The sequence below is a fragment of the Mustela lutreola genome, chromosome 1 (assembly GCF_030435805.1).
Source record: "Mustela lutreola isolate mMusLut2 chromosome 1, mMusLut2.pri, whole genome shotgun sequence".
NCBI classification, from domain to species: Eukaryota; Metazoa; Chordata; class Mammalia; order Carnivora; family Mustelidae; genus Mustela; species Mustela lutreola.
The window spans coordinates 33,392,501-33,397,901 of NC_081290.1; positions in this window are offsets into that span (position 1 = coordinate 33,392,501).

The window sequence follows — 5,401 nt, forward strand, 5'->3', positions numbered from 1 at the left end:
CTAAATGGGAACATCAAAAGGCGCCCCAACCAGGACTACGGATCCAATCGCTAGAGAAAGGAACCTGGTTTCTTTTCTTGGCCGCAACACGGCTGAAAAGCCGCAAAGCAAATAGGCAAAGAATGCGGAGGGGGGCAGAAAGGAAAAATAAAGAAACAATCTCATGAATGCGTTTTCTCGGGCTGCAGAGGAGGGGGAGTGACAACTCCCTAAGCGCCGCTGGGGGTCGGGCGGCGGGGTCCGCGGCCGCAGGGACCCGCACCGAGCGCATCCCGGGCCCCCGCGCCTTCGCCGTTTCCGCGCGCTCCCAGGAGAGGTTCCTTTTTATGCGTAGATCCCCACTTTTTATTTTAAAGTGGCAAGCAAGAGAAAGAAAGGGAAAGTAGGGCGCGGCGCGAGGCCACGGCTCGCGAGCGGTTCTCCCGGCAGGTTGTATTTCGAACTCCGGAGCCCAGTCGGTCGGACCGGCCACCCGCGTCCCATTCTTTCCTCCACATTTATTTACTTTTTTCTCCAACCAGGTGATTTGGGGGTCGTTTGCGTAGAATTTTCTGCCAACCGAGAATGAATAGGATCGGCAAGCCAAAACCACTCTTTGGAGCCCGTTTGTTTACTCCAGTCCACTGCTCCCGGTTCCTTGAATAAGGGAACCTCTTCCTTACTCAGCCAAGTTTGTCCCTTTGCTCAGAGCCAGGAGGCAAGTGCAATCTGACGCTTCCCTCGCTGGCCGGCTTTGGGGTCAAAGACTGGTTGTCGGCTGAGCCACGGGTTTGCGGGAGAGCGGCGCAGAGTCAGGCGGCTCCCAAGACGGAGGGAGTCCTGAGTTAGCTCCCTGAAGAAGGGTGCAGGACTCTGGGAGGGGGTAGGTGTCGGAAGGCCGTGGAAGCCCGGGCTTTGGCCTGCCTGGCGCAGCTGACTTTTGTCTCAGTATGTGTTCTGTAAAAATGTGACAGGTTATTAGCAAACGAAGGGGCATGAAGGTCATTGAAAGTGCCCTACGCTCCGGGCCAAACATGCTGTGGCGGACCATTCCTCGGTGGGGCCCAGCACACGGGTCTGAGCACAGCCCACAGTCCTAAGGCATCAGCGCAGCAGTGGGATCTGGCCTTGGCCTGCCTACACCCGGTAGCCCTCAGAGATGAGTGACCGGCCGGGGAGGCCACCGTAAGGGCTTCAGCACCGGGGCACAGGGGAGAGGAAATCCCCACCGCGCAGAGTAAGGCGAGTCCTGGATTCTCCCATGCGGGGTTGCAGCTCAGCCCCCAAACTGCTGACCCAGGGAGATAGACTGGGGGACGTGGACTTAGAATTACGGGCATGAGCTGACTTGCTATCACTGCAAATATCTAGACGGGAAAATCTGTTCAGAGACCATGATCCTCAAATGGGTTCTCAACTGGACCCTCGATTCAAGAAAAGGTTCTCAAGACAAAGTTCACGGCCCCCACGCCGGCAGGTTTGGCTAGGCTTAGCGGTTCATTAAAATAGTCAGCGGCAGGAATAACGGGTGCAAGAGGCCACAAACGTGCTTGAGGCTTTGGGGATCCCCACCTCCCTCAGGTCGGAAGGGGGGGCAAACACTGCCTTTTGTTTGCGGGTGAGGGATGCGCATTGTGGCAGCAGCCGAGCAAAGGGGGGAAATTAATTGCAGCCAATTAATAATTAATCCCCTTTAAACAACTTTATTATCTCTCCCGAACGACAGGGATTTGTCTGATAACCCCCCGAAGACCAAATGTCAAGTTTAACCAAATAGTTATTGCTTTATCAACCCGAGTCTGCAAATAAATTAATCAAAAGCAAATCTGTCCTTTGTGCGGCTCATTTGCTGGTAATGGATGGATATGAAGATTTGCCGATATTATTGTCTGTCATTCAATCTAACAAAGTGAACATTTATTGCATATATATTAAAAATTATCCCGGAATCGAGTGGCGCCGGGTTGCATTTATTGGAGTCTTCCCAGGGGTGAGGTCCCCTCGGATGGGAGCGCGTGGGGAAGAGAGAAAGTGCAAGAGCGCGTGTCCCAAATCTCTTTAAGCCTCGGCGCCCGCCTCTGCTCCCTCCCCGCGGCGTCCTGCCCCGCAGCCTTTGCCCTCAGCCGCTGGACGTGCTGGCCTCCGCCTGCCGCTCTGCCGGGCCAGCAGAGCGTGGGGGAGCGGAGATGCTGTCAAAACAGTGGCCGGGAGCCCGGAGCGCGAGGGGACCGGCCCGAGGAAATTTGGGGTGTGATTGAAGAGAGAGAGAGACGGGAGGGGGGGACAGCTTCTCTTTGTCTTCTCTCGGGTTACATCATTTTCTAATTAGGCATAAAATTGTCTTCATACACTGGTATTGCTGCCTTCATAAACATCACCATTATGGACCATAAGGACGCCATTGTGGGGAGGCCGTCCCCAAAATAGAAAGAGCTAGGGAGGGAGAGGCCTGGAGTCCGGGAGGCCAGGCTTTGTCCTCCCCTGGGAGAAGATGGATGGCCAGTGTCACGCAGATGATGACTTGGGACTATTAAATTGTCAGAGGGGAAGAATCTTTACCAGCCCCCAACGCGGATGACAGATTCTGGAGGCAGGATCTGGAAGATCTTGGAGGGTCTTGGGTAGAAAGCCAGGCCCGGGTGGCTGTGTTACCTGGGCAGGTTGGAAGAGAGGCAGGTTATCTGCCAGGAGGAGCTGAGTGGAGGGCAGTGGGGGGGTGAAGGCGGGGGCGGGGCAGGGGGTGGCGAAGCTTCCCTCTCCTTCCAGGCATTCCGGCCTCAGCTGTGTTCAGCGCTCAGGGCACACCTGATTTCGAGCTGACTTCCCATCCCAACCCCATCGCCAAGGCTGGGGGGCAAGTGGGGTCAGAGAAAGGAGAGGGCAGCAAGCCCGGAGCAGATAAGGGCAGTGCCAAGCGGGAAGACAATTGTTCTCATTATTTGGAGCTGAGGCCCAAGCCCGGCCTCCCGCCTGGTCGGGGCGGGGGGGGGGGGGTGTCGCTAAATGGATGGAGATGGATGGAGGCGCCCCGAGCCCCCGGCGTCGTGTCAGACCCCGGGCAATTACTGTCCCGCCAGGCTGGACGCACTGCCGTCCACCCTGACCCCGGCGCGCGGGCCCACTGGCTACCCGCGCCGACTGGGCGATTCGTTCTCTCGCCAGTACAATAACCCGACTTGACATAAATAACTCCCCCGCGCTTGTCTACATCTGCTTGACCCTCTGAACCTGCGGAAAACCTTTGCCTCATTTAGCCAAATTACATTTTTCTTTAGGGGGAAAAAGGGTTTTAAAACTGCAAATTCTCCTCTTCTGCTTTGGGCACCGCTAGCTGGGTTTCTGCTGTATTTGGAATTGTCACTTCGTTTAGAGACGAACCAATTCTTCCGGCTTATGCTGTTCCAGGTACCCTCAGCTTTCCAACTGAGCCAGTCATCTTTGAGTTCCAGACACTGGTCTCGCCTTGATAACCCGTCCCCTGGCCGGTCCTGGGAGAGTGGGGAGAGGGAAGGGAAGTTTACGGGGGTGCCCACCGCTTTGCTTGGTCCTGAGCTGTCTGGGGCGCAGCTAGGGGAACAGGCCAGAGGGCCAGAGCAGCCTGGCGCCCGACGTGGGCTTGCCTTGACCGGCTCCAGCGCGGGTGCGGGGCAGGGCGGGGCCGGGCCGGGGGCGGGCGGGGTGGGGGGAGGTTTGGGGTGTGGGGGGTGGGGCGGACCCGGAAATGCCCGCGCTGGCGCCACGCGATGCGGTCGCCAGGCGCCAGGACAGGAGGGAGCCGATGGAGGGGAGGAGAAGGAGAATGATTTCAAAGATTGCAGGGAATAGACTGGAGAGGCCTGGGTCCTGCCCGCATGGATCCAGCTGGAGCGGGCCTGGAAATGCCAGAGCGAGCCTCGCTCTGGCTTCCTCTGCGTGGGCGGGTGGGGACGTAGATGCCTCTGACTTCCTGTCAGTCATCTCAGCCAGAGGGACCGGGACAGCATCTTAGAATTTCAGAGATAGGAGGTCTCTTAGAAGTCAGATGGTCAGAGTTACCTCCAGGTGTGAAGTTGTAGCAAGTCTCCGCCCCCCCCCCCCCATCCAGGTGTGGCCTCTGGACCTCTGATGTCCCTCCCTGCAGAGAAGTATGTCAGGAGCTAGGGCTGGACCTCTCTGGAGCAAAGCTCTGTTGAGTTTAGGTTCTGTCACCTTGGCTCTCCTTGCTCAAGAGTGATGGGAAGTGGTAATTACAGGAACAAGACCTTGACTTAGCAGCTCTTATTAACGGACTGAGATACCCAGGTGCTCCCAACAGCTGTTATTAAAACAAGACAAAACAAACAGAAATCTCGGGATGCCAAAACTCTGGCGCTGGTTTTTCTTATAGTTTGGTTTCTTTCCATTAAAAACTGATCATTTAGGGGCGCCTGGGTGGCTCAGTGGGTTAAGCCACTGCCTTCGGCTCAGGTCACGATCCGACTGGGATCGAGTCCCGCATCCGGCTCTCTGCTCAGCAGGGAGCCTGCTTCCCTCTCTCTCTCTCTCTCTCTCTCTCTCTGCCTGCCTCTCTGTGTACTTGTAATCTCTGTCTGTCAAATAAACAAATAACATCTTAAAAAAAAAAAAAAAACTGATCATTTAAAGGTCCAAACGTGCAGTTTGGTTTTTACACTGCCACTGTCAATGTCATTGACGGTAAGCCCAAACTGGTATCTCCTTGATCTGTGTTCCTAATCCCATCCATTCACTTTCTGGCCATCAGTCATTCTTGAATTAATTCCACACATGCTCTGGGAGGCCATAGTTGCCTATGAGGCCCAAGAAAAATAGGAAACAACTCGCTCAAGGAACCTGTAGCTTCCTGGGAAGAAAATGAGTGGATACAAGGGTTCCCAGGGTAACCCAGTTGTTGAACCACAGGACTCAGGATGAGCCTGAATTTGCCACTTTCCAACTTTGGAGGGGGTACTAAATGCCTCTGAGCCTTGGTATTCCTATGAATGAAATGAATGTGTTTAGACACATGCTCTGGAAGTCCCAAGAGTTCTCTGAGTCTCCAGGGGCTCTAAGACGTATGTAAGACATAAGTGACATTTACAACTGAAACGTGAATGCGTATCAATGAGCCCATAAATGCTTGAGGAAGACAGCAGTTTCTTTTTTTTTTTTTTAAAGATTTTATTTATTTATTTGACAGATAGAGATCACAAGTAGGCTGAGAGGCAGGCAGTGAGAGAGAGGAGGAAGCAGGCTCCCTGCTGAGCAGAGAGCCCGATGTGGGGCTCGATCCCAGGACCTTGGGATCATGACCAGAGCCGAAGGCAGAGGCTTTAACCCACTGAGCCACCCCGGTGCCCCAAGACAGCAGTTTCTAACTGTGCTTCTAAACTCCACCTTCCAAATAGCGGAGGACAAAGTATAAGGAAGGTGCAGAACACATACT